The sequence below is a fragment of the Peromyscus maniculatus genome, chromosome 8, assembly GCF_049852395.1.
Source record: "Peromyscus maniculatus bairdii isolate BWxNUB_F1_BW_parent chromosome 8, HU_Pman_BW_mat_3.1, whole genome shotgun sequence".
Classification (NCBI taxonomy): domain Eukaryota; kingdom Metazoa; phylum Chordata; class Mammalia; order Rodentia; family Cricetidae; genus Peromyscus; species Peromyscus maniculatus.
Genome location: NC_134859.1, coordinates 45,311,218 through 45,338,155, shown reverse-complemented (window position 1 = coordinate 45,338,155; position 26,938 = coordinate 45,311,218). Strand labels below are relative to the sequence as shown.

The following is a 26,938-nucleotide window of genomic DNA, read 5'->3' as shown; positions in this document are numbered from 1 at the left end:
GAGAACCAAGGAGTAGAATATAATGGTTTGAATGATAAAAGCCTCTATAAGCTCATATGTTTGAATACTTCTTCTCCAGTTGATAGAATTCTTTGGGAAGGATTAGGAACTCTTGGGAGGTGTGGCCTTGTTGGAGGAGGTGCATCACTCGGGACAGGCTTTGAGGTTTCCAATGACTCCCAATGTGCTTTTGCTCTCTATCTCTCTTTCTCTGTCTCTCTCTCTTTCTCTGTCTCTCTCTGTCTCTCTGTCTCTCTCTCTCTGTCTCTCTGTCTCTCTCTCTTTGTCTCTCTGTCTCTCTCTCTCTCTCTCCCTCCCTCCTTCCCTCCCTACATCCTTTCCTCTGTCCTCTGGTTGTATCTCAAGATACAAGCTCTCAGTTACTGCTCCAGCGCCATGCCATGCCTGCTGTCATGCTCCCCACCTTGATGGTTATAGACTCACCCTCTGAAACTGTAAGCCCAATAAACTTCTCTCAGTTGCCTTGGTCATGGCGTCTCTTCCCAGCAACAGAAAAGTAACTAAGACAATAAGTAATTGTGATTGATCAGCTGTGGATGAGATGTCTATGTCAACCTCCCTCATCCGAGGCTCAAGAAACTTTGTCCAGGAGTAGGCAGAAAGCATGTAAGAGCCAAAGGATGGAGAGGAGAGCTGTAAAATGCTATCTTTATGACATGACATGGATGGTGCTCACAGCTGCTCGGGGGTCGAGAGTCACTTGGTGGAGATATGTCTGCTAGTAGGTTGTCCATCTCCAGTGTGCACATGGGCAACACTAACTGGACTAGAGGGATGATTAATAATAAGGATGATGATGATGATAATGATGGTGATGATGGTGATGATGATGGTGATGACGAAGAATAGAAGACAAGAAGTTGGGAGGGGAGGTAAATACAATCAAAGTACATCATATACATGCACAAAGTCTTCAAAGCATGAATGCTAAATATTCCTTTTTAAGAAATGATTTTGCTTAGTAGATAGAGTACACAGAGTTGGGCCCAGATACCAGTGAGGCTCACATGATTTGTAGTGTCTCAAAACCCACATGACACCGTCTCCAAGAGGCCCTTCACAGCACAATGCCCTTCTCTGCTGGTCAGAGCTCAGTGAATCCTTCAGACTCAGAGATGCCTTCTCCTTGCAGTCTTCCAAGGTTTCCCAGCTCACCTGCTACCCTTCCAAAGCACCCTGCACGTCTCTCAGGCCTTGTACTCTGGGCCTTGCTTCTGCTCAGTGTATCAGAAAGTTCCAGGTGGGTGGCCAAGCAGGCTTGAGAGAGGAAGAAATAAGGCAGAGACACATGAGAAGGGGGCAGACCAGACAGAGGCCCCGAGGCTGAGCGGTGGCCTGGTGGGTCCCAGGCATCTGAAGGGTAGTAGCCAAAGTTGAGCACGCTGGAGAGACAGGAGAGAAGCTGACAGCACAAAGGACAACAGGGTGAGGAGGCAGTGGCTCAGGTGGGCAGTCTCGCCCAGTGACACAGAGCTTGCTGGCTTCCCCGTCCTCACGTCCGAAAGCAATTAATACTCCTTGTCCCAGAGCGACACGTGAGATGGCTGCTTCCTCCTCCTCCCTGGTCATGTGCTCACTTCCCTACCCAAGGCCCTTCCGTCTCTGTTCCTCACTCCCACAGGCCCTTCATCACCCAGCCCCGTCACTAGGGACCAGGCCAGCCTAAGTTTCTGAAGCTACTATACCAGGCCAGGGCCTCCCCTGGGGATGCGGCCTGAGCCTGACTCCCCTGAGGGACCCCAACATGAGGCCTGGGAGGCAAAAGGTGGGGTTAGGAAGGTGGACTCTGTCCTATGCCAATAATGCCGCTGAGGGTTGCATTTAACACAGCAGCAGAATTCTTCTCATGCCACATTCTTTCCATGCCCACTGTCCAGCCTCGGGGCATCTGGCTGGCTGGCCGTCCACTTCCACAGATACTCTCTTCCCACACTCTCATCTTCAGACATGTCTGCCTGGTCTCTAGAACGCCCTCACCCACGCCTGGAGTTACTCAGATTCTTCTTCCATACTGTTAGCTGACCTCCTGAGGAACCAAGAGTAAGGAGAAATGTCCCCCAAAGTCAATTTAAGCATGCCTAGCACCAAGTTTTCCTCCACTTTAATCCTTACACACACACACACACACACACACACACACACACACACACACACACGGCTACCTGGTGTGGCGGTTAATCTTGTCAACTTCACTGGTTTTAGAATCACCATGGAAACACACCTCTGGGTGTGTCCAGATGTTTCTAGAAACATTTGGTTGAATAGGGAAGACCCACACTGAATGAATGCAGCATCATCCCACTGCTGGGTCCTAGATTAGGTAAGAGGAGAAAGCAAGCTGTGGACCAGCATACACCTCTCCGCTTCCTGACGACCCAATGCGACCATCTCACACTCCCGCCACCATCCCAGCATACACCTCTCCACTTCCTGACGACCCAATGCGACCATCTCACACTCCCGCCACCATCCCCTCCAGTCATGATGGACTGCATTCTCCCACTGTGAACATTTCCTCCTCCAGGTTGCCCTTGATAGGCAATTTGTCATGGCACCAAGAAAAGTAACTAATTCACCTGACTACACTCAGTCAGGATCTCTCTATTGCTCTGCCTCCAAGCCCTGAGGACAAAGGACAGAAAAGTGTGTGGCCCCATCTGTGGTGGATGGGGTAGCCCTTCCCATAGCTCCCTTCTGGCCCCAGCACTGACAGCTGAGGCAGTACCAGGCAGTTCCTATCCCCATCTACAGATACCATTTCAATAAGGATCTCACTGCTTCTAGTTACCTTTGTAGCAAAAGCATCCTGAATAAGTGGATGGCAAATGCACCCAGCTGGTGAACAGTGTCCCACACTGCTAGAGGCAAAGGGTTGGGACCAAAGCCAATCCATGAGCCCACAGGGCAGTCTGGGACCCACGTCTGTCCTGTTGGCTCATCCCTTCACCTGTTGACCCTGAAGACATGTTTTTGAGGGCTAGACCTACACAGGGCGTACCAAGAATAGAGTGGAAGGTTCAGTCCTCTTGATGTTGGGGGAGGGGGGAGGGTCCAGAATAAAGCCATCAGTGCACAAGACAAGGCTTCAGGAGGTGCTAGATGGCCACCCAGGGTGGAGAGAGCCGGGATATGAGACAGGAAGTGGGGCTCCAGGCAGACGGTAAAGCGAACAAAGACTCTGAGGCGAAGGTGGGCTGGCTGCACAGTACGAGGAAGAGCGAGGGTGGACGGAGGTTAGGGGCCCCTTGGGAGGGCAGCTGGGTGCCCTGCCTTTGGACACATGAACCATCCTCAGTCGCCCAGATCAAATCCACAGTTGGGGTCCAGCTTGCTCACCTCCACCTCAGAGTCCTTCCCAGGCCGGGGGCCCAAGAAAGAACACGAAACTGAGGAGCCTTCCAGGAGGCAAGAAGGGGGTATCCACAGCACTTTGTCTAGTCACGGTATGGGGCTGCTCTTGACGGCTGAGTTAAAAATGAGACTCGGGAACTTCACCCCTCCCAGGTGAAAAAGGGGTCCCCTCATGATGTTCTAATTTCACACCTACCTGTCACCCAGCTTCTTGACACTACTGTGCTTTCTAACCCCAGTGAAGTGATTCTGTGCATCAGAGTGCAATGCATGCCACCACCCTTTTACAGAGACGGGAACTCAGCTCAGAGAGGGCAAGCACCATGCCCACAGCCAGCCAGCTGGTCAGTCCTTGGCATGGCAAGGGTAGGGATTCGGGGCTCCAGAGCTGCAAGGACAGAGGTGCAGAGTCACTGGCAGAAATCCTGGCCACAGGCTTGGCTTAGTACCACGTCCTACAGGAAGCCTTCCGGACTGTGTGCCTCTCAGCAAGGGCCTAGGTAGCTAACTGGTGCCATGAGGAGGCAGAGGCTGCCAAGCCCCTGAGTTGGTGCCTCAGGACCTGGAATGTGCATGAGGATGTGACTGTACCCACCCTGTGATCAGACCATGATCTTGTGAAATTAGCCTCTAGGCATAAATCAATCGAAACAAAATGGTATGGGAATTGTAATCTTGTGGCTTTTGTGGATTTTTCCTTTAAAAGTACCCATGTGGCTGCAGTAGGATGCGACTCTTGCTCTCAGGACAAGAGTAGCCCGTCTGTACAGTCGCTTCAATAAACCTCGTGCTGTTTGCATCAACTGGACCGGAGTCTGGGTTCTTGGGGCGCCCACTCGAGAAGGTAGTACCCTGGGTCTGGGGTCTATCAGTGTCCACCCCCTGCTGCCCCAGCCCATAAGCATAGAGCTCAAGGAAGTGGTCAATTTGTGGGGAGCAGGGGTTTCACCAGCAGGTCTCAGTCGTGAGAGCCCCGGGGAAAGTCTGCTCCTGCTCGGCTCAGGAGAGTGAGAGCTTCACTCTTCACGACTGCCTGGGCCTCCCAGCAGCCTTGAGAGCCCCTCCAAAAGGGAAAGCTCCATCCGGAGAGAGGCACCCGGGCACTAAGCAGGCTAGTCATTTCATACCCCGGCTAGGCATCTGGATGAAGTCACCAAGGCACACTGCTGGAGCAGCTAGTGAGGCTCACACGTGAGTAAGTCTGCCTTCCTACCAGCTCCACCTTCAGGTAAGATGCTAGGTGGGGTGGGGAGGGGTGGGGGGGGGTGTAACTCTTTCTATATCTGCTCCTGGTTGCACCCTCCTGTAGCCTGCTGTAGCCTGCTCACTTCCACCTCAAAGGCATGATATATGTGATTAACCTTTGCCACCTCAGTGTTCACATCTTTAAAATGGGCATATTGCCCCCTTAGCACAGCAGTTGGAGGATTAATGGCATTGCTCTGTGCTCAGTGCCCAGAGCAGATTTGAGAGCTCAGCAGGTAGCACACACAGAGAGCTCACACCACCGCTGATATGTGGCATCTTTTTTTTTTTTTTCCCAAGACAGGGTTTCTCTGCGTAGCTTTGCGCCTTTCCTGGATCTCACTCTGTAGCCCAGGCTGGCCTCGAACTCACAGAGATTCGCCTGCCTCTGCTTCCTGAGTGCTGGGATTAAAGGCGTGCCTCACCACTACCCGGCTATACATGGCATCTTTACTGACATATAGCCTGAGGCATGGTGCACGTTCTTCTAGAACATTCCTCAAGATCAGGACAAGGGCTTGAGTGCAAGAAGTTTATTCGGGAGTTGGTTGGGAAGCACACACAGGGAATTTGAGCCAGGAGAGGATGGCAGCATGGTCCGTGGCCCCAAGGGGGCACCAGACGCCAAGCCTAGGAAGACCCTCGGAGGACCTCCAGGGTGCTGTAGGTGTCAGGGGCTGTGATCCGGCCGAATTCCGAGTGAGCTGCCACAAGCCAGCACACTCACCCCACAGCTGTGCAGGCAGGCAGCTGTGGTGCTGGAAGAGGCGCAGGGTGGAACCGGGAAGTATTTGGCACAGTTGGCCAGCAGCTCTTGCCTCATACAGAGGTCAACATGTCTGTGGGCAGCTGTCACCCGTGTGTGCAGTGTGTCTGTGTTCCTGTGTGCATGCCTTCCCGGAGATCTGGTCACACCGGTGGTGCTGTGCACACCCGGACTCTGGGTCTGCTCTTGCACGTGCGTGTACACAGGCATGGACAGACACACACACACACACACACACACACACACACACACACACACACCTCGTTCAGGGTTAGGCAGTAGGGTGGATGCACACACCCAACCTGAGCAATGCTGCAGGGTGGGAGAGATGGTCTGGTCACCATGGCAACGGGCAGTATCTAGCTAGTCTGGGACAGCTCTGGTTCAAAAGAAAAAAGGAAAAAAAAAAATCCAAGCATTGAACACAAAATGAGGCAGCATGAAGGAAAGGAATTGGGGGTAGGGGTGTCCTCCCAGCAGCCCCAGGCCAAGTGGGCCTCGCCGAGTCCCTGGGTATAGAGTCCTTCAGAGGCTTGGGAAGCCCACTCAGGGGATAGGCAACAGAGGAAAGTGCCCTAGGGTAATGCTGCCGGAGGTGAGGGGGGGACATGCTCCCAGGGTTCCTGAGCCTCCGAAGGCAGTTGGCACTCTGTAAACACAGGCATGCTGGGCCATGCCCACACAAAAGTCACCAGCTCCGACAATTAACGCACTAATTGCGCATGCTGTCCACAGCCAGTGCATTAGCCCAGATCATGTGGTGATTTATTCACGAGCTTCCATCTCCTGTCTGTCCCCCGCTCGCTCGTAGCCTCAGCTGCCTCTTCTGGGTGAGGAGGCTGGGACAGAGGCAGACGCTTCCCTGGCCTTGCTTTAGAACCCTGCATGCTGTTTATGTTCCATCAGATAAGAGTGCTCAGGATGAGACCCGCCACCACAAGCCACTCCCTGCAGACAGTGGCAGCTGTAACCTCCAGTCTTGCAGCGACAGCTGGGAAATGCCTCTTCTTGTGTCTGAGGGAACTGGGGTTCAGAGGTGGTCCCTGCCCAAGAGCCCATGCTTGGAATCTTCAACACAAGAACAGAAATTTCCCCAGGCCGCGACCCTCTGTGCAGAGCATGGCCCGCAGGGGAGAGTCTGCTGTTAACCTCACCTGATAAAGAGGAAACTGATGTTCAGAGACGTCAAGGGACTCACCCGGGGCTAGAGAGCCCCAAAGAGACAGAGCAGTGGCTTTAGAGTCAGGGTCCTGAAGACCCCATCATTCAGCCTCCCTAGCTCGGTTCTGAGTAGTCCTGTGGGGTTATAATACTTTAAAGATGGGGAAACGGAAGCTCAGAGAACTAGAGAGAGACTTTGCTTGGGAATCACACAGCTAGGAAAGGAAGTAGACGTGTGATTTTGATGGACAATGTGCTCCCGTTCAGGGCCTGGGTAGCCGCCCGAACTGTGACCCCAGGGCTAGAGTCTCCAAAACACCTGCCTGCAGAATCTAGGGAGCTGCTCCAGAGGAATTGAGAATGACTCAGGAGACTCAGGGGGACTGCTGCCTGAGCCACCACCAGGGACGGTGGCCTCCCCTGTGAAGTCACCTGCCTCTGTGTACAGTTTATCCACCAGCCCTGGAGGAAGACAAGACAAGTGGGAAGGACCCATGAATCAGAGCAGCAACCTCGCATGGAAATCACAGTGACCATCCTCAAAAGCAGGGCCCCTCACTCAGGCCAGCACAGGCTCTCTGCACATCAACGTTAGCTTATAGGGGCATTCTGAGTGCCCCGCCCCCCACATGTTCCCTAGAGCATCCTGCTGGCTTTTCTGGAGACCAGTGGGAATGCCTGGCCACTCTCACAGGGCTAGAGTGGCCTTGCCTGTGAGGACTAACTCCCCTGTGAGGGCTGAGGCAGCCATGAGATCTAACCACCACGTACACTGTTCACAGAGCAGGAGGCAGGCTTTGAAGATCAACCCTGGAACTCCCTGGCTGTGTAGTCTTAGGTCCCTAGACACCTTCTCTGAGCCTGGGTTCCTGGTGTCTGCTGAAAATTTCTCCCAGGGACCTGACAGACAGAAGTTTGGGTTTTGGAGCCCACATTAGGGCAGTGGGCACCTCTGAGGGCTCTACCTCCCAGGGCTCTAGAGCAGCTACAAGCCAGGCCTGGCATAGACCTGGGTACAGCAGTAGGCACCTGGGGCTGGCTACTTAGGCCCACAGCCTAGCTGTTCCTGGGCCACACAGCAAGAGAGGGCAGACCACACTCTGGAGATGGTCTTACCCACTCCTTAGAGCAGCTTCAACCGCTCCCCAGCCTCCACCAGACCCCAAATGCTCTCTTCCTCTTTGGGCTAGTTCCCAGCTTTTGCTCCAAGCTCTGCCTTTTGGTCAGGGTAAGATCTTGGGCAGGTCACTGTACTTTCCTGCCTCTGCTTCCCCCCTTGTAACAAGCGGCAATTGGCCATGACTGTAGTGAGGACCGCCAGGTTCCTAAGTTTAGTGTTGAGCCTGGCGAAGAGAAATATCGCCATCTTTACCCCGGTTACCATCATTTCTGTCTGCACACTGGGGACACACACTTTGCTGCAGGCCTAACGGTGTAAAAAGTTTCTGGAGAAACAGATGGACGCTTGCTGGCGGCTCCCCCTTGACAACAGGAGCCCCCACAGCACACACCTCCTGGCTCTTGCTGGGCCATCCCTCCCAGAATGTCCACAGCCAGCCCACAGTCTTCGCCCTTCCCACCATTCAGCCTCCAGCTGAGCTTCTGGAACTGACTCCTTAGTCACCAGCACAGCGAAGGCACGGCAGGGGCTCCCTGAAGGTTTACAAAACAATAATCTAGAGATTGTCCCAATTCCCCCACCAAAGCCTTAACGAGCAGCGTGATCCTGGAGGTGAGGCAGAGGCAGGCCGATCTCTGTGAGCTGGAGGCCAGTCTGGTTTGCAGAGCGAGTTCCAGGACGGCCAGGGCTGCACAGAGAAAAGCTGTCTTGAAAAACCAAACAAAAAAAAGCAGGATGAGACAGGCATCGTACTTTTACAAACAAGAAAACTGGTTATGAGGAAACACCTGCAGGTACTGGAGAGCTGGAACAGACTACAGTCCTGACCTCAGCCCCTTCTCTACCCCAGCACAGTAAGCAGGGCAGCAAAGGCCATCATTGGTCACTAGCAGTGGCCACACTGAGGATGGTAACCCTGAGCTTGGAGAAACCACATTCCAGGGATCAAGGCCTTCAGTGAAGCCCTGGGAGACAGTCCTCTGACTAAGGTCCCATTGTTCAATGTGGGAGTAGAGACAGATCCAGAAACTAAACTGTATACCCCCAGCCACTGAGGCCTCATCTGTGAGGTGAGTTCTGAAGGATGTGGTTGTTCAGGCCCAGTGCCTTGAACAGAACAATACTCAGTCATCAGCTGTGAAATGGCAAGGTAGAGGCCCCTCAGAGCCCATGTCCACCAGATCCCATTGAACCCCACAGGGGGACTATAGTCCTGGGGCTAGATGAACGACCAGTGGACAGTGCTGGGTCCACAAGAAAAACCCTGGAGCAAAGGGAAGAACCTGGACAAAGAAGGAGCTGCTGACAGGAAGTAGGAAGGGCCCATGAAGGAAGAGGTTCCCATTCAGGGGAACCTGAGTTCCACGAGAGGTGTGTGACAGGAAAGGCCACGTTCAGGGAGAGACCACCGTCAGGGAAGATGCTGAGGACGGGTGTAGATAAACAACAGTAGTCCTGGGGTATAACCAACCACGGGAGCAATCTGTGGGCCCTGAACCTGGGCTCTGAGGGATGGATCCTTTAACCCTGGCTCAAGAGAGCATCAGAGGCCCCAGGAACTCCTTTAAGCCTCTGGGAGCCTGTGTCCTCCTAGGGATAGGAAGAGAGTCCCAGCATCCTTCAGGGTTGTGATGTAGACGCAATGTGTCAGCACACCAACTTCTAGTCATGCAGGCTTCCACTCTGCAGGCTTTCTGAGCCCAGAAGAGCGGGGTATAGCTGGGGTAGGAATGAGCTGGAAAGCCTGGACACTGGAGACAGAGGTGCAGACTTGCAGAGAAGACACAAAAGGCTCCAGAGACATATGGACTTGGGGTTACAGGCCTGGTCTCAGAGGAACAGCTCTGTCCAAATAGGGGGCTACCACGGCAGGGCAGAAGTTACATGGGGTCAGAAAGCCAGGGGGGGTGCCTCAGATTCATAAGCACTGGCCACGCTACCTTCTCCTCCTACAGCTGTCTGTGCATACAGCACCCTACCCTCCCAGCCTCCTAAGTTCAGATGCATTGATGTGTAGTCACAGCACCCACCCTAGTCACAGCACCCACCGCTCACAGAACCGTCAAGCCCTTGTGTCCATCTACATCTATGCCCATCACACAGAGTCAGCCATGTAGGGAGCCTGACCCGATTAGCGCTGCCTATCTAAGGCCACCGCCGTCTGAGTTCACTGATCCGGGGTCCCCTGCTTGAGGCTGCCGGATTGTGAAGAAGGCATGTTTCACTGGCCGTCCTCCCAACCCACATCAGCACCCCCAGGCCGAGGGGAGACAGGTGGCTTGGAGTCCCTCCAAATCCAGCCTATGGCACTGCCCTGGGGGAGGAGGCTCCTGCCAGTCCTCAAGCCAAATGGGCTGAAAGAGGGTGGGGACCAGCTAGGAGGTACGCCCGCCCCCCCAAACAGCTGCAGCCGAAGGTGGAGTCCAGAGAGAAAAGCCCTGTGGGGCATCTGTCCATCTGTCATTTCCTTGGCATCCCATTACAGCAGCCAGACCAGCCTTCCCTGGAGAGCCCAGGCCTTGGAGTTGGCACTACCCAGGGCACACATGCAAAGAGGATGACCCAGTCTGCAGACCCAACGGAGAACGGCCCTCCTGCTCTGTCCCTGCTCCGCCCTTACTGCTCCAGGGTCAACCACCTCTGGCCTCCCCCCCCCCTTCTCTCAGACACCCTTCAGCTCACTCCTTGACCTCACAGTCTCTGCTCACACAGAGGCCGTGGTCATTCTCCCCTCAACACACAAGTTCCATGGAGCAGGACTGCTTTGTCATCCAGTGTCCTGGGGCCATAGACTCTGGGTCGCCTCTGGAAAGACTCCTTCCTAACAAGTTGAGAGAGAATCCAGTGGTGAAAGAGAACCTTGGACATAGCAATGGATTTAGATAGCCAGAGGGGACCAGGCCCTGCGGACAAGAGGGTGATAATCCGTCTATAGGAAAAGGCGGGGAACAGAAAATGGGCCGTCTGTGGCTGCCCATAGCAGACCGCAGCTGTGCTTAGGGGCCTTGTAGACTCTTATTCTCTGCAAGTCCCAGGGGACGTGGGTGGCCATCGACTAAGAATTCCTTTGCCTAGAGCCCAGAGATGGCCCTCAAGAGTACTCTAAGGGCCTTCCTGGGCTAAACGCTCCCCTGGGAACACAGGTGCCACCACAGGCCTCATGAAGCCAGGAGCCAGAGACATTCACCTGGGAGCCTCTCAGTGGCCACAGGAGTCTGTGGATACAGCTGCTTCTCCACAGGACCTGGGATCTCTAAAGCCAAATGGAGGGATGGAGGGATGGATGGATGGATGGATGGATGGATGGATGGATGGATGCCTCCTAAGTACCAGATTTTTAAACTATAGATTTATATGTGGTACAGGGTATATACGTGACTCCATATGGCAACTCAATGTGGGTCACAAAAAAATTGGCAACAATAAATATTTTGAACATGCGATGATCAAAACTCAATTCGAAGTCAGCATGTCATGAGTCCCATGTGTTTTAGGCCGTGCTTTCCCATGATGCCTTGCACAACATCACTGCAGCCTTGATTCTGAACACTTCATGTCCACTCTGCACTGGGCCACACAACACCAACAAACACTGCCTGAAACACTTTGGCTCAAATGTATGCTGGGAACTGCAGTGTTTTTAGTGTGCACACAGTGTTCTAACCTTACAGAAACATAAAAGAAAATAACACTTTTATGTTTTCTCAATATATTTCTCAGCATAGAATTCTGGATTGTACGGTGACTTGAATGAGAAATGACCCTCCTAGGTTCATGTTTGAACACGTGGCCCCCCCTTGGTGGTGGTGTCTGGATAGGTTATGGAAATTTCAGTAGGCGGAGCCTTGCTGGACATACAATATTGGGAGTGGGCCCGTAGGGTTTACAACCTCACCCTACTCCCTGCTCTCCCTGTCTCTCCCTGTCTCTCTGTCTCTTTGTCTCTCTGTCTCTGTCTCTGTCTCTGCTTCCTGTTCTGCTGCCATGCTGTGCCTTCCCCATCACTGTGGACTCGAGCTCTCTAAAAATGTAAGCCAAACAAACTCTCTCTTCCTTAAGTTGCTTTGGTCATGGTATTTTATCACAGCAACAGAGAAGTGGCTAATAGAGATTGTACTGTGCTATATGTTTTTTATTTATAATCTATATCACACGTGTTTTATATATATATATAACATATACATGTGTGCATGTGCTATATGCTATATAAGATCAATAATGTTTGGTTTTTAAAAGCTGTCACCAGGCAGGGCTGCAGAGAGGACTCAGCAGTTAAAGAGCACTGGCTGCTCTTACAGAGAACCTGGGTTCCGTTCCCAGCCCCCAAACGGTGGCTTACAACTGTCTATAACTGCAGTTTCAAGGGTTTGATGCCCTTTTCTGGCCTCCCAGGGTATCAGGCACACATGTGGTGCACAGACATACATACATACATGCACACATACATACATGCATACATACAGGCAAAACACTCATAGACATACAATAAAAATAAGTAAATCTTTTTTTAAAAAATTGTTGCCAGGTGTGGTCAAGCACACCTTTAATCCCTGAACTCAGGAGGTAGTATCAGATAGCTCTCTGTGAGTTGGAGGCTACCCTGGTCTATAGTGAGTTCCAGGCCAGTCAGGGTTGCATAACGAGACCCTGTTTCAAATAAAATGCTGTTTGAATTTCATTTTTTTAAAAAAAGTTCAATGGATTTTAGCTTGAGATCAGAGCAGAATTTTCAGCCATTCCTGAAATGACCTTTAGGGTCATACTTGGGCCGTTTTGCACCATGTACTTATGCAAAAAGGCATCCTCACCCCACTGACACTTAGAAAATCAAAGCATCTATCAATTCTGAAAAATGTTGAAGATACTCTGTGTCCTAGAGTATCCAATTCAGCTAAGATTTAGTTATTTATGTAAAAACTAGTATGTCCAGCTCATTAGTGTGCAAATTTGTTTTAATCTTTATTAAATGAAGAAATTACACAAATATCAAAGAGTTGCTTTAAAAAAAATTTCTTAGCCAGGCAGTGGCGGCGCACGCCTTTAATCCCAGCACTTGGGAGGCAGAGGCAAGTGGATCTCTGTGAGTTCAAGACCAGCCTGGGCTACATAGTGAGTTCCAGGACAGCCAGAGCTACCAAAAAAAAAAAAACAAACCCTGTCTTGAAAAACAAACAAACCAACAAACAAAAATTAAAATAAACAAATAAATTTACGATTTACTACCAGTAAATGTTTGATTAAGCTATCTTATATACCCCTATACCCAGGGTCACATGAAAATGTCTTGGGTAAAAGTGATCACAAGCGGGAAGGAAAGCTTGAAGGAACTCTGTCCATAAGCAGCACAGCCTCCACCCCACGGCATTCCAGAGCAACAGATGACATTTGTGAATAAATTTTTGAAAAGTCTGCTGTGCCCATCTTCTGTACCCGCGTAGTCTGGGAGCACAGCTGTGAAGGCCAATGGCTCCCAGGACATGGAGCAAATGGAGAAGTTGGTGTCGGTTCAACCATGTGAAAGCAGATATAGGAGGCACTCTGAGAACCTGCATGCCTGCCGCAGGATCCCCGCTCCAAAGGACCCGAGCAATGGTCTGCCTGTCCTCCAACCAGGTCCAGAGCAAGAATGAAGCCGACTGGACCAGCCCACATTCAGAAGTTGAAATCACCAGGCTATAGAAATCTTCAGGTCACTCAGGCTGAGTATGAGTCCTGACAGCGTCTCCTCTCCTTGAAGCCTCAGTTTCTCTACCTATGAAATGGTCCTCTACCCTCGGCCATCTAGAATTTTAAAGCAGCTATAAGGTGTGGCCAAGCACTCATCTGGAACAATCAGTGTGAAAGGGAGATTTTGCCCTATTTTTTGGAGTGCCGAAGTGATGTTTAGCGAGACGACGCTAGCTTCAAGCCACACAGAAAGGGACAGCCCCCACTTAAATCTGGGCCAATAAGCTTATGGCGCTTATGGCCAGCACTACTGCTCCCAGCCAAGCATGATTCTTAGACATCTCCTGAGAGAAGATCTCAGGCCAGGCATCTCCCACCAGCCCACAGCACTCTTAGGACACTGGGGCTTCTCTTCATGGCTTTGGGGTGTTGGCTGACATCTGGGCTGGCCATCTGCCTCCCTAAACCTCATCCCTCAATTGTCCAGGACACTTTGAGAATTAAATGAGATAATTTCTGGAAGGCACTGAGCACAGTGCCCAGCACCAAAAGATCTGGTAACAGTCAATTCATTGTTATCTGTAGATGCCAAATCTCAAACTCTTCTCAAGAAACACTGGCATCCTGTGTCATGCCAGAGCCACCCCCTCAAATATTCCCATGGGAAGGGCCATGGACACCGGCATCATCAATTTAGCACATCCACAGAGACAGGCCTGGTGGCAGACAAGGGAATAGTTTGGGCCACAGGTCCAATGACATTGAGCTTCTGGAGAAACCCAGGTGCTATGGATGCCACCCTTTAGCTCTGGTCACACAGAATGATGGAGATGGGCTGGTCATCGAACCTTGGTTTTGGAGTCTGCAGAGGAGCAGCAGTTCCCTGTACTTCGGGTCAGCTGTGAAGGCCCAGAAGAACCAGAAGAGATACACTGTGGTAGACGCTAACCATCTGACTCACCGACCAACCAGTGGGGTAGGATGGAGATCTGAGAACACTCTCCCCAAAGGAGCTGGACTCTGGGCATGAGCTACAGGAAGATGCCAGCCTGGACAACGTCACACATTTAAACCAAGGGAGAGGAAAGTCTCTGCTGTCAAAAGTTGTATTGTCAAACAGGGGCATCAGATGGCTATGGCACGCACACACAAGGTCTGCGGAGGTGGCCCTAAACTAGTGGGACACCATGGAGGGCTCTCAAAATCACAGAGACATATCCCCTTCAACCTAGCTGAGCCGTTCCCAGAATTTACTTAGAGGACCCAGGCCCAGCGACAGCTAGGGCCGGACAGAGAGAGCCAGGAAGTTAATACATCAGAATAAGCAAGTCAGCTAAGCAGAAACGCAGTCTCCAGCCTGAAAGCCCAGGCAAATCCCAAAACCATCTTGTCATAGAAAGTAACATCTGGGCTGGAGAGATGGCTCGGTAGTTAAGAGCACTGTCTGCTCTTCTAGAGGACCCAGGTTCAATTCCCAGCACCCACCACATGGCAGCTCACAGCTGTCTGTAACTCCAGCTCGGGGGCGGGGGGGGGGGGGGGCGGGTTTAACACCCTCACACAGGCTACTTGCAGGCAAAACACCAATCCACATTTTAAAAAAAATTAATCGCCAGGGGGTGGTGGCGCATGCCTTTAATTCCAGCACTCGGGCGGGAGGCAGAGCCAGGTGGATCTCTGTGAGTTTGAGGCCAGCCTGGTCTACAGAGCGAGATCCAGGAAAGGCACAAAGCTACACAGAGAAACCCTGTCTCAAAAAACCAAAAATAAAATAAAACAAATCATTAAAAAAAAAAAGAAAGAAACATCTCCCACACCCTTCCATGTTCGCCAGGCTGTATGTGAACGCAGATTGCTCAAAACCACTCCAGAACGAAAAGGACCACTACCATCTCTGTGCCCCAGAGGGGAGACTGGACACAGTAGCAGAGCCCATCTGCCAAAGGCTCACACATGGGAAGTAACAGAAACTAAAAAAGAACCCTAATACTACGTGTTTCCAAAGGATATGGCCCCAAAAGTACATCTTTTCTTTCTTTTTAAATGGTGGTGGTTGTGTGGTGTATGTGTGTGTGCACGTGTGTACTATGTCACACATGTGGAGGTCAAAGGACAAATTTCAGTCATCAGTTCTGTTCTTCCGCCTTTATATGGATTCTGGGAGTTGAGCTCAGGTCATTAGGCTTACATGGCAAGTGCCTTATGGGCTGGCTGATCGATCTTGTTGGCCTGGATTTTTTTTTTTCTTTTTTTTTGGTTTTTTTGAGACAGGGTTTCTCTGTGTAGTTTTGGTGCCTTTCCTGGATCTCCCTCTGTAGACCAGGCTGGCCTTGAACTCACAAAGATCCGCCTGCCTCTGCCTCCCAAGTGCTGGGATTAAAGGCGTGTGCCACCACTGCCTGGCAATTTTTTTTTTTTTTCTAGAGCTGAGGACCAAACCCAGGGCCTTGCAATTGCTAGGCAAGTGCTCTGCCACTGAGCTAAATCCCCAACCCCTGTATTTTGTTTTTTTTAAGATTTTATTTTTCTGATGCTGGAGGAGAATTTGCCTGCCATGTATGAGGCCCTAGGTTCTGTTCCCAGTTGAAGGGGGGGGGAGCGGAGAGGGGGAGGGGGAGAGGAGAGGGAGGGGGAGGGAGAGAGATTTGAATGACAAAGAAAATTCTGTATCACAAAAACTTAGCTTGCACAAAATTATTAAATATAATGTATTCATATTCAGATTCTGTATATAAGTTTTAGATGAAACAAACACACAGATTTCGTGTACAGGCTTGGGTCGCCTCCCCAAGATATCTCATCACATATATTCTAAAACCTGAAAAACAATTCTGAAATTCTGAAAATTCAACGCAGGTTGAATTCCAGCCTTCTGGATAAGAGACTCACACCATATTGTTTCAACTCCCAATACAGCCGCACTGAACCATTTCGGGGTCTTGTGCTCCCTATTGCTACCACTTCTGCCTTCTCCCAGACTCATCCCTGCCCCAGACAGAACGCCAGCTATGTGGAAACAACTGCCTTCTTGGCTCCAGTGTTCCCATTTTACAGAGGCAGAGTCTGAGGCATGGGTTCACGCAAAGGCTCCCAGAACTCCTGATCGCTATCACACCCCTGTCCCCCAAATCCATTCCCTATCAACCTGTACCTGTGTAGGGTGTTTTTTGCCCAGCTACAGCTGAGCTGAAGGCCAGCAGGAGGCATCTGGGTCAGGAGAGGACAGAGCCTGGTACTGTGGATCCGGGCATTTGCTACAAGGTTAAGCCCTGGACCCCTACTGGCTATGGCTACACTGGCCAGACCCAGGTTCAGCTCACATTTAGCAAAGCAAAGAGAGGGGATGTGGGTATGTTCTGTCACACAGGCCTGGGGGCCTGGGCCACTCTAGGACTACCACAGGAGCTCTGGGGACACTCCTGGTGGTTCTCAGGTTCCCTAGGGCTCAGGGAAGGGCCTGGCTGCTTCGACCAAACAGGTGTTGCCGACAGCTTGAGACCCAGCGGGTAACTTGTTGGCACAGCCAAACCTCCGGCTGCACAGTGGAGGGGGTGACGAGGAGAGGAAGCCGCCCTGCCCTGCCCTGACCACAGAGCCAAGTACAAAGGGCAGGAGAGGATGATGTCTTGAGAGAAGGGGAACTCTAGTGCCCATTTCACAAAAGGGAAAACTGAGGCTTAGAGCAGAAGAGCGGTCCGTGGTCATTATCACCTCTCCAGGAACCAGGGAAGCATACAATTGCTAAGCATGGTCTTCCTTCACCTCAAACCAAGATTCAAGAATGGCAGAGGACCAAGCAAGTGGTGGGCACCCAGAGGCAGAGTTCACAGCAGAGATGGTCCTCCCTCAGGCAGAAGGCTGACCCCGCCTGAAGACCACGGTGGCCCTTTCTCTGGAAGTTCAAGAAAAGGGCAGACAGGGAAGCGGGGACGTCCCCCCTTCAAGGAAAAGTGTTGGGCACTTCCTCCCTTCAGGTCCAAGCAAGGTTTGCTCTGTCCTGAGGGAGCTGGCCAGCCCTAAGAGCCAGAGCACTGATAGATTAGATCTCACAGAGGCTTAGGGGACCAGACAGCTAGAGGGGAGCTGAGCTATTGGGGGATTAAAACACACAGGCCTCACACTCTTTGAACCAGAATTCTGGGGATCTAGATGGACTAAACTCCCTGGGATCCCAGGAAGGAGGTCTCCAGCAAGGACCGAGAGCCTCTCTGGGGGTTAAGCTGCTCCAATTCTGCAATTCCAGGTTCTCTGCCTCAGACCGGTAAAACTTCACAAAGAACCCGTGATGTGTGAACTCAATGGCTCTGTGAGTTCAAAGGCTCCACAACCAGGATCCACAGACTCGGTGACTCAGCCCTCATCTTGGAGACAGGAATGGAACCCTGGGCCCAGTGGGCACTGGGCACCACATGGCCAGGATCCTGATGCAGGGAGCCAGGGGATACATGGGTGGGGGCTGGGGAGAGGAAGGGAGAAAGAGCTACATTTACAGAAGCACTGAGAAAGACAGTCACCAGAAAACACGAAGCAGTTTGGGGGGAGAGAAGGCAGGACCGAGAAGGGATTCATTTTCTACTCTTACTATTTAATTGTACCATGCAACATCCCCGTAATTAAAGACTGTAATAATTAACAAAGGAATATGACCAAGTCCATGATTTCTTCCTTGCTTGTCTGTTTTATACTCCCCCACCTTCAGAGCGATCAGCCCCGTGGGTGCCCCCGCAAAGGGAGGACTTGGGTACATCCACGGCCCCAGCCTCCCAGCACAGGGCAAAGCACGTGCGTGCGCCCAAAGCTATTTGTTGAAAGTATAAATGATGCTAAAATTTGACATCCTCAGGGCCTGCGTCATAGCACTTGACAAGTCAAGACCTCTAGGATTCTCTGAGAAGGGGAGGGATGGAAGAGAAAGAAAAGAGATGCCCAGAGCTGGACCAGAGAGCAGTGATTATGAGAAGGGGTCGCCTCTCTGACAGCAGGTGGCCAGGTCACCCTGAGCTTGCCCTAGCCCTCCCAGGTCAATTTCTACCAAGTTGAAATGGAACCTCCCCCTCCTGCTAGAGACTCCAGAGCCTCAGGGGCCAACAATGCCTGTGCCTTCCATGTGACCTCGCCAGGCCAGGCCAAGCCCCCACAGGCTTCCACGTCCTCTCACAGGCCTGAGTGGAAGGCTAGCCTTGGCCTGGAACCAGAAGCCCAGAGGCAGAGGTCGGGGCAGGGGGGTGGCGCGGCTGCTGCCACCCAGAACGCCAGCTGCTGGCAGTGATTTATTTTTGCTTTAAGTGCTGAAGAATTGCAGAGCTGGAGCAGCCAGCTTAGAGGGGCCTGAGCTGCAGCTGGAAGGAGGAGGAGGTACGCAGGGGTGAGGGCATGCCTCTGGCCTGGGCCCCATAGCTCCTCTAGACCTCTTCACTGTCCTCTCAGACTTACCAGCTCATATAACCCAGCACCCCAGCTTCCCTTCACCCCCACCCCCACCCCATCACCAAGTCTCCATACAGCTAAAAAGAGGCCATGGAGGGCAGAGATACCCGGCTCACTTCCAAAGGGCTATGAGACCCTTCTCTGGCCTCAGGGGATCCACACCCACAATGGGGATGCCATGTTACCCCTACCAGAATACCCCGCCTCTGGAAGGAAGCAGGAAGAGCTGCCCAGGGCTCTAGTTCAACCTTGACTTGGTCCCTTTGTCTCCAGGTGAGCCTCAAAAGACAGGACTCCAAACCCCACTCACTCAGTCACCAAAGAGGCTGCAAGCTCGGCCTTTTCAGAAGCCATAGAGACATCCAGAGAAAGGAAAGGCCACATGCTGACCACAAGAAAACATCAGGTTTTCTCCCAACAGACACTCCTAAAGTTGATCACTGTAAACTTGAGAAGCTAAACATATATAAAAACATGGAGGCCATGTTCAAGAGACTGGAATAGTAAAGCAAGACAGACAGACTGCCCAAACACCAGCGGCCAAAGGGAGTCAGCGTGTCTCTTGCCACTGGTCAGGGCCGGGCTGGACAGGAAGGCAGGTAGCAAGACCCACCATCTAAGAGACCAGCCAGGAGCCCAAAGCTACCCCTCCTGGCCTCAGGGTGCTCACACTTACGATGAGGCTAACTACTCCCATAGTATTATGGGGTGGGGATATTCTTAGTTAGGGGCAGCCAGGCTCAGCCAGGGAGACTGTGTGCAGAAAGGCTCCAGCCAGACAGGTCCAGACCCTGCTCCTCCTGCTCAGCCACAGGATGCCAGGGCAGGGAGCTCAGAGCGAAGCTCCGGATCCCAGCTCAGCCTCGAACTCCGCAACAAGCTCGGAATTATGCTGGCACCTCCCTCGGTTCTGAGTGCTCACCTGCAGACAGATGGACCACAGTTGCCACTACGAGGAGAACACAGCATGGCACGCCGCACACAGCTGAGACCACACAGCCACCCCCTGTACGGACCGAACACCTGCTGCCCACTGGCTATCGCCACGGGCCCCAGGGGCACAGCTGCGGGACAACAGGACCAAACCCCTGAACTCGTTTACAGCCCGAGACAATAGAGAAAATAGAAAAATAAAACACTCGAGGCAGATGGCTCTGAGTTCTATAGAGAGAAAGCAGTGGAGGCGGGGGTGGGGGGGGGCAGCATGGCTTTGTGGCTGTGATGGGGGGCGGCGGCCTGCAGGGAAGAAGTGGCGTTTGGGGCAGCACATGAATGTGGAAAGGGAAGAGTCGTGTACAGATCTGGGAAGGAGTGGTCCAGACAGGGAATGGTACGTGCGTGCGTGGGCCCTGGTGGATGTAGGACAGGCCTGGCCTGTTGAAAGCATGGCAAGGAGGTCAGGGAGAGAAGCAGAAGTTAGGAGCGTGCCGTGAGGCCAGACGGGAACCACTGAAGGGCTGCCACCCAGGGCAGGTCAAGCCCACAGCAGGTACTCAAGCAACATGGCCTGCCACTCCGTACCTTTTACTGTTTATCCTCCAGCCCTCTCCAAGTCTGAGTTCTTCAAGGTGATCAGGCCTCAGGTGAGGAGCAGAGAGGACCCCTCAGTGGCCCAAAGCCCGGAGGGGATGTTAGGAAGCTTCCAAACCAAACCCACAAGGCTACACCCACCAACTCAAGAAGCAGCCGATACCCACCAAGAGTAAAGCCGCTCCTGGGGCACCCGAAACAGGCATTCCTATGTCTGCCAGCCAGGCTTGTGTCTGGTACTGTAGGCCTAAAGGCTAATGGAGGTGCAGGACCAGGGTCTCCTAGGTCCCCAGAGCCTCACCTTGCCTCTGTCGTCACCTCAGAGGCCACGCAGAACAACTTGAGCTTTAGGATATCATGGTGGCTGAGAGGTCATAAAGACCAGCCCAGAGGAGGAGGCCAGCCTCTGAGGCCACGTCCGTGGGAACCCCACTTCTCTCTATCCAGTTTCTCATGTGGCCAAAGGATGACTGGGCTGCAATGAGATTCCCAAGGCTTAGGCACCAAATGTTCACAGCTCTCCTTCATGGGGTCCCCTCTGAAGACTCCCAGTCTTGCTGAGTCTACCCTGCTCTTAGAGGCACGTTCAAAGGCTCTCTTCCCCTCCTCCACTCTGGGTAACCCAGGGCTTCTGGTCTTCCGTCTCACTTCATGGATGCAACACTGAGGCCACGAGAAACATGGCACCCCCATGTGCCCGCAAACCAAATCTTCCCTACACAAACTTACTTATTGAACAGTCACTTTACTGTCTCTGCATGCTTAGACACTCCAGACCTCACACCCACTCCGGCTCACGCCATGTCACAGGAAGGCCACCACTGAGGCCTCAGGGAACATTTACGGAACGCTAACTTTACGCCAGGCCCTTCACTGGGTCCCAGAGAAGCGGCTTCCTGGGAGCCAGGAAGGCAGGTGGGCCCTAGAGCTTAGTGGAAACTGCCTGGGGGTGGAGACCAGGCCAGCACACAAATGCCCCCAGAAAAATGTGTCTGTAAGTGGCAGGAAGTGCACCCTGTCCCTAGGAGAGCCCGAGGCTCTGGGTCAGAAGCACACAGGCTACACAGAAGCTCCACGGCCTCCTGGCCTCCACTCCCATCCGTATAATGGAGCCAATACAGCCCTCCACACTGGCAGGCCATTAGCAAATTAAATTAGCTGGTCCAGCTCTGGGCCCTCAGTTCCTTCCTGGGGCCAGTTCCTCTGGAAAAGCCCCATCATCACCACTACCCTGAAGCATCAACGGCCCTGTCTGAAGCCCCGTTCCAGATAGCTCCCTTCGTTCTTGCTTTCTCCACTGTCTTCCCCTGCTGCCTGTCCCCCTCACCCACTGCTCCCCAGCAACCCTCCCAAGGGGTGGGCTCAGCCGGCCCCTCCTGCTGTCTGGGAGCTGCCCCTTGTCTGCCTCTCCTCTGTGTCAGTCTCTGGCAGGGCTCCAATGACAGGCCAGAGGGGAGGGGCAAAAGGGCCCATGTTTCACTCCCAGCAAAGCCCTGGCCAAGGCCCAGCCACAGGGACCAGCTGCATCTGTTGCAGGAAGGGTCTTGCCCAGAGCAGGAGTTAGGAGCAGAGGACCGAGGACCGAGAAGAACTATTTCTCAAGCCTTGCAGTATACCAGCAGACCCTGCCCCGGGGGCTGGCAAGGACCACAGGGATGGCTGGGAGTGATGATGCAGTCACTTCCACCCTAGCTATGTGCCAAGGCCTTTGGGTGCCATGACTGGTCGTGCCAACTATGGCCCCAGGCACTGGAGGCCTGGCTGAGCCAGAGGAAACTGTCTGCGGGCTGCACTGGCCTGTGTCGCAGAGCCTAGAGGGGCCACCATGACCAGTGTTGTTACTATTATCGCTGCCATTGTTAGTTCACTGCGAGAGGGCCACTTAGTGCTACCTGGTCCTTCCTGGGGCAGAGCAGAGACAGGGTAGTCCTGGCAGAAATGCCTTCTGATTTGAGGAAAACAAAACAAGCCTTCTGCTTGGGCCTAACATGTTGCGTGGCTCTGGAAGCAGCCGCGGTGAATACCTCTCCCGGTTCCCCACAGTCTCCTGAACCTCTCCTCCCCCTAGACACACACCTACAGGGGGCCCCTGCCTAGGGAGCCTGGTGGCAGAGGACTCATCTACCAGTCCATGGTGCCCACCCAACCCAGGAGAGAGGAGACTAGTTAGGTAATCAAGGGCTTGAAGTTCACACATGCCAGCCTGTGCCAAGACTGCCTTTACAAGGGCTTTCTGCATGCATAGAGCAGTGTCCCAGTGGAGAGGATGGCCCTGCTCTGCTAATACATCAGAACCACCTACCTTGTCCCCAAGAATGTCCGAGACTCTCCCCATCCCCACTGTGCTGAGGCTGGTCCAGTAGGCCATGTGCACACAGCCATGCATTTATTCTCACAAGTGGCTCCACCTATCCAGGGTCACCTGCTATCATAGAGAACTTTGTGTCCCCTGGCTAGTTGGAGGGACCTCTTGAACACAGTGGATGGTTTTACTGAGAAGTCTCTTTGGGGTCCCCCCCTACAGGCCCTGGGGGCGGGGGGACTCTTCTGGGAATACAGAGGAATGGGTCTTCAAGGAGGAGCCTGGTACTCAGATCTGCCTTCCCAACCTGACTCTCTCCTGTCACATGGGCAGATTTTGGTGAGGGGGTCTCAAATCAGCCACCTGGTGCAGTGCCAGGCTGGAGTCTAGTCAGGAGGGACAGCAGCCAGGGCAGGCTTTTGTTCATCTCTCAAAGAAGGTGTAAAGGCCGGGAGGCTAAGCCTTCTGGGTTCCCACCTTGGAGGAGGCGGCAGCTGATTTCAGTGGTATGTGGGCGCCTAGGCAAGCCGGAGAGCTGAAGTCGCCTAACCAGGGCTCAGGAGGCGGATGCGAGGGCCAGAAAGTCCCCAGATCTTTACTGCCGGCTTCAGGCTTGGGTGCAGGTAGTGAGGAAGAACTAGAAAGGGCCAAAGACAGTACCACACTCTGGGAATTGGCAGAATGGCAGCCTCAAATCCCACCAGGTCCACGCAGTAGGGAGGCAGAACCTCCCAGAACTAGAGGCCTTCACCAAAGAGACACTTTCCTGGGAGCTCCATTCCCAGCACCAGTTCTAAGGTATTCAGACGACATGTGCACGAACCTAGCAGGGACACTCTTAAGGGCCTCGGCTCTCCTAGAAGCTCTCTAGGGCTCTCCACTCCAGCTGCCTCCTTCAAAGGGTCTAGTTCCCTACAGGACACCAGAACAGACCTGTGCGTCCAGGAGAGACACCTCTGCCCTGAGCCCCTGTTGGTTTCTCAAGACCGACATTAAGAAGCAAAAGATGCCCCCTGGACTCGCAGGCTGACTGGATGGTGAAGAACCACATCCAGAATATTTTTACTCCATGACAGCACAGGCGGTAGGAAAGAAATGACTCCAAAGATCCAGGTCTTAGCAGGGAGCGTTCTCTGGTCGAGCCTGTGAACCCACTCCATACCCCATCTTGATCACAGGTCTCTCGGGTAAGGTCACGCCTAGGACCGATGCCCGCGCGCAGAAGTGGCTCCGCCCTCTGCCTTGCAAGCCCCCTCAATCAAGCCAGCCGAGGAGGGGGATCGAGAGCTCCTCAAAGTTTCTGAGAGTGCCCCCCCCCCACCTCACCCCGCAACACACACACCCGGGGACAGAGGTTAGCCCGGAGCAAAGTTCCCTGGTGGCTGTAGCCCGAAACATGGCAGTGGAAGAAAAGCTCGCTGTCAGCATTTCATCTGGTGGTTCACCACGGACCGGAGAGGAAAAAAAGAAAAGGAACGGAAGGAGCCCTTCTGCCTCACCTTTCCTGTTGCTGCACCACCCCGCGCTCACCCGGGGCGGGAAGCTGCCTGATGAGAGCTGGGGCCGGGCGGGTGGGCCGTGCGCCCGCGGCCGCCTTCTTACCTCGGTCAGTGGCCGGGGCGCGGCGCGTCCCGCGTCCTCCAAGCTCCGCGCGGCCGTTCCCGGTCCCGGCCGCCGCTGCGCTGGCTGCATTGCCACCGTTGCCGCCGCCGCCTCAGCGCAGCCCCTGGGAGCGCTCCACGCCGAGGGGCGCGTCGCTCCCGGACGCCGGGCGCCACCAGCCAGCCATGGGTCGGGGGCGCACGCCCAGACGGCGCCCCCAGCCCCGCGGCGTTCGCTCCGGGCTCGCCACTGGCTTCTGTCGCTCAGTCCCGCGACAAGCACTGCCGACCCACCCCCTCCCCCGCCGCAGTTATCTGATCCCCGGGCAGGGCCGGGCGCGCTCCCCTGCACCGGGTGTGGGTGTCCTGCACCTCCCAGCGGGCTTCGACCGCACAGGGCCCCCTCCCCCGGCGACCGTTCCCAGGGAGGCGGTGGCAGCGCAGTCGCGGCGTGGCCGGGGGAAGACGGGGAACGAGGAATGGAGGGCGAGGAGGCGGCGGGAGGCAGAAGCTCTGCGCGCACCCAGCTCCGCGCCCGGCTGCCACAGTAGCCCAGCTCGGCAACTCCTCCAACTCTCCGCCAAAAGCACGCCCGCCCTGCGCCGCGGCGCCGCTGATCCCGCCCACCACCGCCCTGGTCTGGCCCGATGGCCCCTCCTGGCCCCAGCTGCCCCCCACACGCATCAGCCACTTGCGCACTGGGGCGCGCGCGCGAACACAAACGCGCGCACGCGCGTGGCACACACACACACACACACACACACACACACATCTTTTCGGGGACACGCGCACACACAGGTGCATGGCGAGCATATACTCAGACTACACGCACAAGCAAGGGAATCTGGACCGGCTGCACACAGCAGGATACCAAGCTCAGGCGTCACCTGCACAAAATCCATGTGATGAGGAGCACAGTGGCTAAGGTGCACAGGTGCACTCAGTCACATATGCACATGTGGAGTGGGATCAGTCGGCACATCCACACAGGCTGGCTTCTGAGCTCATGCATTCCCCTTGCACATCAAGCGCAGGGTCATATGCACACCCCTCCCTCTTTAATATCCTATCTCTTCTTTCCATCTTGGGTTGTATTTAGCTCTCATCTCTTGCTTTCTCCTCCATGCTCCTCCTCCCGGCCTCTCTGCTGATTTGATTCCATGTGACTCCCCTCCCCTTGCCCACTCTTGTCTGGAAGGCACCCCTGGTACTCTGCTCTCCCAGTCTCCCGGAGCCTATTGTCTGAGCCTCACATCTCTGCCTCCTGCAGGGCCTGGACCTTTCAGCCTGGCAGACAGATCACCCTAGCTGGCCTCAGGGAAATCCCATTTTATCACAGGGCTGACCCCCAGCTCAGCCCTAAGGCTGCAGAATCGGGCCAAGAAGGCAGGTCTACAGCCAGAAGACAAGCTTCACAAAACTCCCCACCCGCTTGGTCTCCAGCTCCCCTCTAATGTGAAATATAATTATGCATTTGAATAGCAGAGACACTAGATGCAGGATCCTAGCCAAGAGGCATGGCTTTCTGGTCACCCAGATGCCCAGGCTCTGGCAGCTTATCCAGAGCTCGGCAGAACCCACCAGCCTAACTCCAGGGAGCCAACGCGTCATCCAGAGTCCCCAGAAAACTCTCCTGCCTCAGACTGGGCTTACCCCACCTCCTTTGACTGAGCAATCCTGCACACAGGTACTTCAGCACTCAGTGTCTGGATTCCCTGTGGTGACATGGACATTATGGGGCTCACTGTGTTACAGGACTGCTGTGAAGGTTAAATGACGTGAGTGTACATACAGTTCTTAACCTGAGAGGGGGGCTGAGTGAATCAGCTGGTGGAGCTTGGGTGCTCAATCTGTTCTGGCCTCTGTGCTAAGGCCTTAGCTGGAGTTATTTTGCTGTCATTATGACGCTCTGAGAGGTACAACCATTGACCCACTTTACAGACAAAGAAACTGAGGCACAGAGGAATAGTTGCTTATCTAGTCACAGAGCTGCTGACTGGTGGAGGGGGTCTCAAACCAAATGTATCCTTAAGATGGTCATGCCTGCCTGTCTAGCCACTGTTCAGGACCACAATGGGGAGAAAATGGGTATCCCCAGGGACTCTCACCCCCAGGCCCCCAGCCTGTCTTGGACAGGCACATGATGTCCTGTTTTCCACCTTCTCCTTAGTGACCAAGGAGGAAATGGCTCAGATGCCCCTGCTCCATTTTATTCAGCCCTGGTGCCCAGAAAACAGAAGCCCAAGGCAGGAAGGAGTAAGGGGGAAGACTTCCCCTGCCTACATGCCTCTCTACCCTCTCAGGGAGAGCAGATCCACATCACATTCAGGGGATTCCACCATAGACACCCCCAATGAACTCACAGCATGGTAGACAGAAAAATGGATAAAACACTATGGGGCTCCATTGGGTCTAGGATCTGTGTTTGTTTTTTGAGACAGGGTTTCTCTGTGTAACCGCCCTGGCTGTCCTGGAACTCTTTGTAGATCAGGCTGGCCTGAACCCACAGAGATCTGCCTGCCTGTGCCTCCTGAGTGCTGGGATTAAAGTCATGTGCTGCCACGCCCAGCTTCAGGTCTAGGATCTTGAGCTCCTGTAATGAGTTCAGGGGGGCCTTAGGGTGGGGCACACAGGCACTTTCAGCTGTTTATCTGGACAAGGGCCTCAGAGGCCTGTGTAAAGCCAGGGCTGGGGGTCTTCCCCCTCAGGACCTATTATCAGATGCATTTCACAGATAGGACAAGTGT

The 26,938-nt window shown here is 53.6% G+C and overlaps 1 protein-coding gene across 1 annotated transcript in view; it reads right to left on the bottom strand.

Moving 5' to 3' along the window:
• Nucleotides 1-24,340, bottom strand: part of Kcnj12 (potassium inwardly rectifying channel subfamily J member 12) — a 46,171-nt gene extending 21,831 nt beyond the window's left edge. The window contains exon 1 of the mRNA XM_006973585.3: nt 24,193-24,340. The gene's annotated coding sequence lies outside the window, so the exon portion shown is untranslated. The remainder of the gene's footprint in view (nt 1-24,192) is intronic.
• Nucleotides 24,341-26,938: the final 2,598 nt, after the last annotated feature.